Genomic DNA, 12,887 nt, shown 5'->3' on the forward strand with positions numbered 1-12,887 from the left:
GACTGGAGGTGTGATTTCACTGGCACAGGGAACTTTCAGATGAAGAAACTCTCCCTACCTATGCAGGTTGGTACCTGTTCTGTAACTACTACCTTAGAGAGTTTCCTAGCGCACAGAGAGATTGAGGACCTTGCCCAAGGTCACACAGCCAGCCTGTGTCTGAGGAAGAACTTAAATCCAGGTCTTTCTGACTCTACAATTCACACTCCATATTCTATAGTACATTGCCTTTCAGGCAGAGACAACACTATGAATTCGTTAAAGACCAAATTATGTTTTATGAACAGCACAGTTCAGTCTAAAGAGTGTGAGATTTGGGGGCAGCTAGGTGGCACAGTGGATAGAGCACTGGCCCTGGAGTCAGGAGGACCTGAGTTCAAATCCAGCCTTAGATACTTACTAGCTGTGTGACCCTGGGCAAGTCACCTAACACTGACTGCCTCAAAAAAGATGTTAGATTTGGTATGAGGACCTAGCTTCAAATCAGGACTTTGACATCTACTATCTTGGTGACCTTGGATCAGTCGTCAAACCTCTGCGTCTCAGTGTTCTCATCTATAAAATGACAAGTTGGTCTAGAAGGCCTCTTGGGTCCCTTTCGCTCTAAACTTTACGACCCTATGAACAATTCCAGCAAGTGGAAGAAATGATTGATGCTTAGCTTGAAGGATACAAGGATGAACTAGAGCTTTGGCCAAGAGAAGATGGAGCTCATTTCCTGCAAGGAGGTTTCATTAAGGGACAAAGCAGGACAATCACCATTACAGGGCCTACAAAGACTCAACAATTCAGAGGGTGGTACGCATCTGGATATGTGTGTCAGGCAGGGAGAAGGGGAACATGAAAGCACTTTCTTTACAAAGGGATACTGTGATTAACCTTCATGGTGGTGGTGGGGAACCCATCAAGGCAAACTACCTCCAAAGCATGTCATGATACGAAGGAGATAGGAACTACTAGCCTAACACCCAGGGTATAGAATGAGGCAGGTAGGTGGTCCAGTGGTACAGACTAAGACGGCTGTACCTGGACTCAGGAAGACCTCATTTTAAAGCCTGCCTCTGACACTAACTATCTGTGTGACCCTGGGCAAGTCATTTAACCTCTATGAACCTCTGTTTTTCCATCTATAAAATGGGGATAATGATAGCACCTAACTACCAGAGTTCTTGGATCAAATAAGATAACATGTATACAATGCTTTGCAAGCCTTTAAACATTATATATGCTAGCTTTTATTATCATCATCGTACTCTGCAAACTTTAAAGTGCCATATGAATACTTGCTATTATTTATTATTATTATTCTTGTCCTCTGTTTTTCCATCTATAAAATGGGGATAATAATAGCACTTACTTACCAGGGTTGTTGGTAGGATCAAATAAGGTAACATATGTACAATGCTTTGCAAGCCTTAAAACATTATATATGCTAGCTCTTATTATCATTACAGTACTCTTCAAATTTAAAGTACTATCTAAATACTTGCTATTAATAATAATTATTATTGTTATATATAGAAAAAGAAACTAAGCTAATAACATGAGGTTATTAATCAATTATTAATTACTTATGAAATAATTATAATACTATATCATAAATTATAACATTATCTAATAATATAATAATTAAAATTAATTATTAAATAACACTTATTATTAATAGCAGATATTTAGATAGTACTTTAAATTTACTGAGTACTATAATGATTATAGGAAGGAAGGCAGAATGGTATACGGGAAAGGACAATGTAGTAGGAGATAGAAGACATGGGTTTGAATTCTAACTCTGCCAAGCTAGCTGCGGGACATTGTGCAAGTCAATTTACAGCTTATTTTATCTTTTGGAAAACTAAGGTTGTTGGTCTAGCTGATGTCTGGGTAACTTCTTGTTCTAAAAGCTGAAGTCTCTTAGGGTTACAAAAGGAGAAAGTTCCAAGATACAATGTCAGGAAAAAATGAGGTGAATATGAAGATAGGGATAGGATGGAGTAAAGAAAAGCAGAAAACGTGAGTAGCAGAAATTGACGGGATAAAAGAGTTTTTTCTTCTTCTTTTTGTTTTAGGACGGGGTACAGGGGACAGAGGAGATCCCTTGAAAGGAAAAAGAGGACAGTGAACATTTACTTCTGAAGAGACTGCTTTATCTGGAGTCCACAGAAGAGAAAAGGATGGGGGAAAAACATCCAGGGAAATCAATGTGGGAAAAGTCCAAAGAACAGACCTACGGTTATTTTTTTATAACTTGCATTACCAGGAAGAATCAAATTTTTAAAAATCATTAGATATTGTAGATATTCTGAAACACTGCTTATGCTCATCACTACTTCAAAATTAATATTAGTAGATTCCCTCACTATTATTAATTACTATATCATAGATTCCTTTTTAAAAAATGATTTGATAAACAATCATATTGAAAATAATTTACTATGTACTTCTACATATTTTATGCATTTAAAAGCAGTATTGTGAGAAGGGCTCCACAATATAAGGTTCTGACACCAGGTTGCCTACTGGCTTTTATAGTAGTGAAAACTGGCAAAAAGAGTATTAAAAATCTCCAAGTGAATAACACCAAAGAACAGGAAACAGGTATTGTCCATACATAGTCCCCTAAACGGTAAATGACTGATAAATTTTGACAAATGAAAAGACTTCCATGTGAAAATGTTGCAGAATGGCCAACCATTTTCCCAGATTGCCACCTTTAAAGGCTTTCCAACATTTCCTAGAATATGCATATGATATACTTCTAGTAGACCTACAATTATCAACCCATGTTCCAGAAGCAAGGAATATGGAGCAAAGTCCAAGATAAGAAGAGGAACCAATGGGGAAAAAAAAGATGGGACTCAGGAAGTCTTCAAAGGCTAAATAGAAGGACATAAATATAGGAAGAATACAATTGAAAGTAGAATCATGCAAATAACATAAGAAAGCAGAACACTATGAGGCCCTAAGAGAAGAGAAACCAGATTTAATTTAAGTAAGTGGATAGATAAATAGGAGGAGGGAAATTGTGTGTGCCAAGGGACTGACTTTGGGTCTCTTGACATTGACCAATAGGATAAAAGAACCAACATCAGGGATAGATTTTTTTTAAAACACCCATAATGCTATTTGAAAGCTTCGTAAGATCTGGTTTGGAAAATATATAATCAAACAGATGTGAATGGGGGGGGAAGAATACAATTTTGAATATAAAGGTCTTCTCAAAAGGCATAAAGGGTAAGAGCTATTTAATGAAATAATATCTTTCTTGCCTCCAACAGGAAGTATGGCTTTAGGAGGGGATTCCAACTCTGTCAAGAAAAGATGACAGGACATGAAGTAATCAAAAAGCTACTTGTGAAATAAATATTTAGAATCAATCAATGAGCATAAATAATTTGAAGGATATTTATTTTACTCTAACAGAAAGTGGTCACTCATTAATGTAATTTGTGTGTGTTGGGGTTAAGTGCAGCTGAGAGGGAGGCAAATGGGTGAGAGCACTAGACATATTTTTCACCACTTTTGAAAATATTCTCTGCATGGGGGCTCAGAGCTAGAATGAAAAGACATTTCGTTGACTGTTATTTTACACCTTCCCCAAAGCAGAGAATGGTGTAGTCACCATGGTTCTAGAACAAAAATAAACTGATCTGATAGTAGTCTTTCAGGCAGTGGTCTTAGCTTCTTATGTTCCTTTGATTCCCTGCATGACAGGGTGAAAAGAAATCCATCCCTCTGTGGGGCAGGACTGAGGTAGTGGATTAGAAAGAAAATTACAGCAGAAAAAAGAATTAGGGAACAAATGGCATCCAAATGGGTGAGGGACAGCCAAGAGGAAGTAGCTAGTTCTGCTGCTTGCTAAGCCTTGATCCTCTACCTCACACACTGCTAGAAGCACATATGTATACCCCACTATTAGAAAGTATTAGATACGGTTGTTTGCTTCCATGTTCCTCCAGGCAAAATTCTGTGCCTTTAGGTTGTTTTTTTGTTTTTGTTTTTTTTTTTTGTTTGTTTGTTTTTTAGGCAATAGGGGTTAAGTGACTTACCCAGGGTCACACAGCTAGTAAGTGTCAAGTGGTTTGGTCTGAGGCCGGATTTGAACTTAGGTCCTCCTGACTTCAGGGCTTATGCTCTAATCCACAGCGCCACCCAGCTGCCCCTGCCTTTAGTTTTTCATAGAAACATAAGATCATAGCTTTAGAACTCGAAGACATCTTAGCAGTCACAGAGCAAACTGTCTTTTTGTAGATGAGGAAATTGAAGCTCAAGGAGTGACTTGTCCAGTGACACACAGGAAACAAATGTGAGAAAAGAGGTTTGAACCCTTCTTTTGATTGCTAACCCAATGTTCTTTCCTTTGCATCATACTGTTTTTAAAATTATTTTTTCTATTTCTTTCTTCCACATCAGCAGACTGTTTCTTGCTTTAAGTTTGCCTTTTTCTAGTTCTGGTTCTTTCCCTCTCTTCTTTTAAGTTTTTTTTTTTTTAATCTGCTGAAGACTGGGAAAACAGATAACCCAAACTGTTAAACAGTCTTTTGAAAATGGGAGTCAACTGTGTTTAAGCTAGGGGAAGGGGAACTCTGAGAGACTTTTCCTCAGAGCCAAGAGGGTGATCTAATAACAATCAAACCTAACATTTATATAGGACTTACTAAGTGACAGCTACTGTGCTAAGCTCTTTACAATTATTATCTCATTGGATCTTGTAGCAAATGGATTTTGTGATATGCTCGCAGAACTTATTTGCTTACGTTTTTATCTGAGTTCTTGACTATGTTCTATGTATCTGTGGTTACTGGATAGGTGACCTGAATAAATGGAGCATGCCTATAATTGACATTTAAATGGCAGTGTGTAGTTAGTAGTGCATTACATAAATGGATTAGTTGTCCTTCCATTTTCCGAGATGTGGAAACCAAAAGCATAAATGAATCATCAAGGACTATATTACGACAAAGATAGGAGAATATAACACATGGAATTTTTCTGATTTTTTAATTTAAAAACAATATTTTTACTTACCTATTTTTAATCATAATTTTGGTGATTTAGGAGTAGTGAAATTTATGAGAGATAGAAACTAAATTAAATGAATGATTATAACTCTGTGGAGACTTTATTATAGAGCTAAGAATGCTATATTTCCCAGGTAGAATGTAAATTCCTTTAGATTAAAGCTAACATTCTCTCTTGCTCTCTCTCTCTCCCCCCCTCCCTCTCTCTCTCTCTCTCTCTCTCTCTCTCTCTCTCTCTCTCTCTCTCTCCTCTCCTTCTACCTCTGCCCTCCCTCATCTCTCTCTCATTTTTACTTCTCCAGCATTTAGGAAAGAGTCTGGCATGTCAGTAATTAATAAACGCTTATTGATCAACAGTTTTTAGAGCAAAACAAGTATTCTTAACTGAAGCATTTAATGGAATACACTGATTAAAAAGGGTAGCTATATGGTGCAGTGGATAGAGTGCCAGGCCTGGAGTCAGGAAGACCTGAGTTCAAATCTAGCCTCAGACACTTACTCTGTGTGATCCTGGGCCAGTCACTTCACCCTGTTTGCCTCAGTTTCCTCATCTATAAAATGAGCTGGAGAAGGAAATGGCAGACCACTCCAGTATCTTTGCCTAGAAAACCCCAAATGGGGTCATGAAGAGTCAAGACAAGACTGAACAACAACTGATTTTTTAAAAAGCCAATAAATTGGAGCAGAGGTAGCAGAAAAATCAAAAATGAAATAGGAGAAATTTATAGAGACAGGATTAAGGTAACAGAAAAAAGACAAAGAATAAATACACCACTTACAGATATCCTAGTGTGTGAAAGAAGAAAAAAGGGGAGAAGTGATGGGCTTAAAAGACAAAAATAGAAAGATTAAGGTGGTATTGAAAGAGAGACTGAATAATGGATGAGGTTTTTGTGGGTTTGTTTCAAGGGCAGGATGTGGAGTAATACTGGATTGCTAATCAAAGAATAAATTTAGTTCAATTCAACAAGCATTTATTGTGTGAAAGGGTGAAGAAGCAAAGGGTTTTACTGCACACTTTGGTAATATTTGTAAAGCATTTATTTAGTACAGTGCCTGGCACATAGTAGGCATGATCTAAATGTTTGCTATTATTATTATCCTACGCAAGTCACTTAACCTTTGTTTGCTCAGTTTCCTCATCTGTAAAATTGGGACAATAAGAACACTTACCTCCCAGGGTTGTTGTGAGGATCAGATGAGCTAATATTTGTAAAGTGCTAAACACAGTACCTGGCACATAGGAGGTGCTATAAAAATGCTAGTGATGATGACGATATAATAAAGAGATTTTAATAGGACAAACTATGATTTGTCCAGTAGTTAAGTCCATGAAAGGATGTGGTACATCAGATAAAGAGCTGAAATATGTAACTAGGTTATACACTAGTGTGACCAGCATCCCTATGCTCAATGAATAGGTAGTGAAAGAAATGAAAATTACAATGAAAGCTAGATAAAGTTGTTCACATAGCCCCTGCTACATGCAAAATATAAAGACTTTCTTCTAAGAAAATACATAGCAAGTTTGAGGGCTAGACTGAATCTAGTTATGGTTTATGATGCCATTTTGGCAATGTTGGAAGAATAAGTGAACTATGTATTTAAAATGGACATCAGGAACATCAGAGAAGCTGGAGCCAGAGTCCACAAAATGAAGTGTATAACCAGAAATATGTAAAATACGTCCTGCATGATACATTTTTGATATAAGCTGATGGAGAGTTATAGGACAGCAGCAGTCTAAGAGAAACATTCAAATGCAGCCTGAATCTGCTAGAAGTAGAAATTAGTTGGCAATAGAAAGGACTAGTCTTGGGTAAGGACAGACTGAACCTGACCCAGAGAGTAACAACTGAGTAGCAAAATATGTGAAAATGGTTGACTATTTGAAGAATAATCACCTGAGGACATGAAGGAAATTCTGAAACCAGAAAGTCCGTCAGTAGGGAAAGGACAGAAAAAATATCCTATCCAAGCAAGAACAGAGAAAACAATCAGTGGAGGTCTAAAGATTGGCAAAGCACCAGGTAGCCAGGAAATCAGAGGGACAGGAGCAGGCATCTGTCAGCCAATCAATGAGCATTTTTAAAGTGTCTGTTATATGCCAGGCACCATGCTAAGTGCTGGGATACAAAGAAAGGCAAAAAATAGTCCCTTCTCCCAAGAAATCATGGGATGACTTGGGTTTAGAACCCAAGAACTGAATCTCTAGGGGAAACTGGGCAGGAACTTGTTTGTGGACACACAAGGCACTACTAGAAAGATGAATCACTAAACTCAGAGTGGGACCAGCAGTGAGACTGCTCTAGGAGCCCTTACTTTGTACTTTTTGAGGGATAAGACTGACATTACAATCTAGGGCAAGGCTGAACATAACGGTTGAGGGTAAAATGACCCCAACTTTGAAGGGCAGGGGGATAAAGAGCTTGGAACTTTCTGCAAATGCCATTAGTTCCCTACCCAAGACATTTGCTGGGTGGAGCTGGACCTGTGATTTCATAGGGATGTCTCATTGAGGAAACTCCCTCTACCAATGCAGATTGATGTTTGCTTTGCAATTTAGAGAGTCTTGGAGAGTTGCCTGGTACACTGAGAGGTAGCTTGTGAAATGACTTGCCTAGGGAGATTGATAGATAGACAGAAAGACAGATAGACAAGTAGATAGATGTGTATATATGTATGTATATCTACATATATGTATATGTAGATAAGCATACATATAAAATATGGTACATAAAATATAGTATATATACACATAAACATAGTACACATATATACTATATTCATATATTCATAGTATATATTCATATAGCATATATGCATACTATGTTTGTATATATTTATGTTATGTTTTATGTGTGTACATACATATACATGTATATATAAATACTTATATATACACACATATGTAACTGAACTAATGAAAAGAAAGGGAGGGAAAGCCAAGCATGGGAGGAAGAAGTACAACACCAATCACTATGGGTCAACAGTGTTACGATTGCCAAGAAAGTTAATATTATCTTGGGTTGAACAGAAAGGCATGAAACGAAGGGATAAGGAGGTGAGATTTCTACTGTACCCTGCCCTGGACAGACCTCATGGGCATATTTTGTTTAGTTCTGAGCCCATATTTTAGGAATGACTTTGAAAACTAGAGAATATCAGAAAGCAGCAAGAAATAATAAAAGGAGGGGCAGCTAGGTGGTGCAGTGGATAGAGCACCGGCCCTGGAGTCAGGAAGACCTGAGTTCAGATCTGGTCTCAGACCAGACAGTTGACAGTTGCTAGCTGTGTGACCCTAGGCAAGTCACTTAACCCCATTGCCTAGCCAAAAACAAACAAACAAACAAAACAAACAAAAAAAAGAAATAATAAAAGGTCTTGAGTTTTACCTCCTACTTTTAAACCTTCTTGTACCTTACTGCCTTCTACGTACTCTGACATGGGTGACATAGGTCTCTTAGCTGATCCTCTTATAAGACATTTCATCTTCACTCTGGGCATTATCACTGACTCTCCCCTGTTCTTAGAATTCTCTCCCTCTTCTTTACCATCTCCAACTCCCTTCTAGTTCCAGCGAAAATCCCACCATCTACAGGAAGCCTTTCCCGATCCCCTTTAATATTAGTGCCTTCCCTCTATTGATTATCTCCAATTTATCTTGTATAGATCTTGCTAGGACATAGTTGTTTGCATATTGCCTCCCCAATTAGATTGAGAGTTCTTCGTGGACAGGAAATTTTGCTTTTCTTCGTACGTCTAACACTTAACACAGTGTCCTGTTTATGACTTAACATGATTTCAGTGACTTCATGCCGTAAGAGGACTGGTTGAAGAAAACCCTGGGAGCCATTAGCTTGGAGAAGAGAAAACTGAGGGAGGATGGAATAGCTATCTTCTAAAGCTATCTACACACATATCTACAATCGCTATCTACAAAACAAATCCCTCTAGGTCCTCAAGTGCGGCCCTTTTTTGATTTAGTCAAAGGGCCGCACTTGAGGACCTAGAGGGCCATATGTGGCCTCAAGGCCGCAGGTTCCCCACTCCTGGACTACACTTCTTCTTGTCCCTAGAGAGCAGAATTAACAGCAATGGCTGAAAATTACAAAAAGACAAACTGAGGCTTTATATAAGGGAAAGATCCCTAACAATTAAAACTATCCCAACACATCCAAAAGGTGTGGGTTCCTCATTTTTGAAAATCCTGAAGCAGAGGCTGGATTACCAGTTGTAGGGTAGGTTAGCGAGGGGATATTTTGGGGGTATGGGTTGGTCTAAACATCTCCTAGGGTTCCTTTTAACTCTGAAATCCTATGATTCTGTGAACATAAATGCACCGTAGGAAAAACCTTTGTGAGTCAGCCAACGTGATGGGGGTAAAAATAGAAGGCAAGCTAAAGTTACAAAGAAACAACTTAAAGAGAGCTCATTAAAAGGAAAAGGGAAGAAAGGAATAACAAAGCATCAGCATCATGGTAATAAAGACTTTCTGGGCGATCAGAAAAGCTGATACATACAGGCATATAAAAGAGACAGAAGAACTAGCTGAAGGGGGAAAAAACACATTACAGAAAGAGAAAAGTGGAAAAAGTCAAGGAAAAACAATGAAAATTTGATACTATTGAATTTATAATAAATTCATATGTGATGTTTATGGAAAGTTTGGGGGGTTTGTTTGGTGGTGGGGGAAGAATTGTAAATATGTATAATATGTAAATACTTCTTATGACACCAATAATAATAATTTGATCCATATGGTGACCAAATGAAATAATGTATGTTATCTATGGGCCATACATATGTAACGTATTATTACATTTATGTACACTTCTCTTATTCATTACTCCCTTTCATCGATACACTCACTCACAATACTAACATATTTTATATATAAATACTCTGTTGGAGACGTTAAGGGGTGGGGGCAGATAGAGAAACACTCCATAAAATATCTACAAACAAGAAGATATGAGGTGAATTGAATTCTCCACCCCCAGACTGCCAGCAGCCAGAAAAATCAGAGACCTTTAGAGCAAGTTCAACCCCTTTATTCTACAGATGAGGAAACTAAGGCATGAATTTGAAGAACAGGGAGATTATAGTCCCACTGTCCTCATCAGACCTCATTTGGGAATATTGTATTTAGTTCCGGGCACAGAGGTTTAAGAAAGAGACTGCTAAATCATAAAGTGTCCAGAGGGGGTCAATCAGAATAATGAAGAGCCCTTAATCCATGGGTTGAAGAAACCAGGAATGTTTAGCTTGGAGAAGAGAAGATGCAGGGGGCACAGACGTTTATAGAACTATCAGAGACCAGACCTGTTTTATTTGACTCCAATGGCAAAACCAGGAGGAATAGGTAGAAATTGCTGTTATCCATGTCCAGTTGATACAGCTGTGCCCAACTCTTTGTGACCCCCTGGACTGTAGTATGGTCTTGCCAAAGATACTGGAGTGTTTTGCTATTTCCTTCTTCAGTGGATTGAGGCACATAGAAGTTAAATCACTTGCCCAAGGTCACACAGCTAGTAAGCGTCTGAGGCTGGATTTGAACTCAGGTCTTCCTGATTCCAGTCCCAGAGTTGAGCCCACTGATCCATCTAGTTACCCCAGGTAGAAATAACATAGAAGCATATTTAGGATCAATGTCAGGAAAACCTTTTAGCACAATGCCTACGACATAGTAGGCACCCGATAAATGCTTGGTGAGCAGCGATTAGAATTGCCCCCAAAGAAGAGCAAGTCTGCCTAGAAAGTTGGTGGGTCCTCCCTCCTTTAAGGTCCAGTAGAGACAAGACGACTACTTGTCCCATATGTTATAGTGGGGACTTCTTTTATGTATAGGTTAGACAACTCCCAAATTTCATGATTTTGTGACACTGTAGGGCCCAGGGAAATGGTGTGATTTATCCAAAGACACACCACTAATTGGTGATAGAGCCAGTTGTAGAAATCAGGTCTCTGGACTCTCAACTCAGCATTCCTTATCCTCTCTGATAATAATATGCAGAGTGAAATATAGAGAGGGAATAGAGACTATCACGGTAAAGACTCACATTCTGCTTTATTAGGCTCTGATCCTTAAAGTCTATTTCATCCTTGCAGAATCACATCCAGCAATTCTGATGCCTGGGACAATCATACTAAGAGGCAACCTCAAATCAGCTTTGTCAAGACAGATCCAGGTGAGAGAGGAAAGAATTTGGACATTGAGGCACAAAGGTTGGGGGAGAGGGGAACTTCAAGACACCATCTGGTTATGAGGGAACAGAGACCCTAAGGCTCTGTGGTTGGGGAGGGGAAGGAACAGGGTGGGGCCAGACAGGAAATATGTAGTAGAGAAAGGAAGTATGCCTTCCTCCCCAGCTCTGATTCTAATGATCTGGACCTTGCTTCCATGCCTTCTTTTTCACTCTGGAACTTCCCTTAGTCCCTGAGACCTTATCATCTTGGAATGTCCTTCTAATATGCCAGACCCCTTCTCTCCTTGGTGAGTTCTTCCTGGGACCTTCATTTTGGGATGGGACCCAGGCCGGTCATCCTGCATTCCTTCCCCCTTCTGACTCTCTGGAGCTTGACACTATGCCCCTTCATGGGTACCTCCTCCCTACACCCCTTATTCAGTAAGCTACGTAAGGGCGAAGACTTACTCTCTGTCTCTAACTCTGCCCCTCCCCCTTCCTCCATCTCTCTCTCTCTCTCTCTCTCTCTCTCTGTCTCTCTCTCTCTCTCTGTCTCTCTCTGTCTCTCTCTGTCTCTCTGTCTCTGTCTCTTTCTCTCTCTCTCTCTCTCTCTCTCTCTCTCTCTCTCTCTCTCTCTCTCTCTCTCTCTCCTCCCCCTCCCATATAATTATATCCCAAGCACTTAGCACAGTGTCTGACACATAGTAACTGCTTAATAAACACTTATTGCCTGCCAGGCTGGGACCTTCCTATTTTAACTAATTTTTCTTGTTTCTTAGTTGCTTCTACCCACTGGAACAGTGCAAGGATCGTTATTTGCTGTTGCTCAGTCATTCGGTTATGTTTGACTCTATGAGATCCCATCAACTTTGTCCAGGGGTTTTTCTTGGCAAAGATAGTGGAGTAGTTTCCCATTTCCTTCTCCACTGTGTCCCCATTCACAGATGAGAAACTGAGGCAAATAGGGGTTAAGTGATTTGCCCAAGGTAACACAGGTAGCAAGTATCTGAGTCCAGATTTGAATTCAGATCTTCCTGACTCCAGGCCCCACACTTAGCTGCTCCTCCAAGGGCTGTTATTGTACTCTCTGAATTCTAGTTTTCTTGGTCAAAGACCTAGTCATCCTTCCCTGGCTATGGTTCATTCATTATCACTGACCCATTCATCCCAAAGTAGTTCCACGTTGTATTTACTCCCACCCTTTTCCTCCCTTCCCCCTTAAATTTATATATTACATGCTTTAGTTATGGAGAAATAAAAATGGGAGTCTATGCCATAAAGTATAGATTACCCCAATGTTTATCATATCTTCCCTCCCTGAAACAACCCTTTTCATCATGCTACATATGGACCATTTTAGTGGATTCCAATGCTGAACATCAGCAATCAAAGTACATGGAAGTACGAAGCACAGAAAAAGAAACAGAAAAAAAATGAGGGGAAGGAAGGAGGTGTTAACAGCTCTCACCACAAACACACGGGGACATAAAAATGGAAGTGCTAAACATGGGCTTCAGAATAGGGGGCTTCAGATGGTTGGCAGCCCAAGCAACAATTTTTTAATGTGGCTTTTTAAATGCAACATATTATATCCTCCTTGTGTTTCAGTCTCATGGCACTGATATGTAATTGCTTAGAGTCAGCTAGGCTTAAAACATCCAAGGTCAGCAAGAAATGTGTC

The 12,887-nt window shown here is 39.2% G+C and overlaps 1 protein-coding gene across 1 annotated transcript in view; it reads right to left on the reverse strand.

Annotated features, from left to right (window-relative positions):
• Nucleotides 1–12,887, reverse strand: part of PTPRR (protein tyrosine phosphatase, receptor type R) — a 352,189-nt gene that overhangs the window by 34,856 nt on the left and 304,446 nt on the right. The gene's annotated exons all lie outside the window — the stretch shown is intronic.

Source organism: Vombatus ursinus, unplaced genomic scaffold (assembly GCF_900497805.2).
Source record: "Vombatus ursinus unplaced genomic scaffold, bare-nosed wombat genome assembly UNPS02003292.1, whole genome shotgun sequence".
Taxonomy (NCBI): Eukaryota; Metazoa; Chordata; class Mammalia; order Diprotodontia; family Vombatidae; genus Vombatus; species Vombatus ursinus.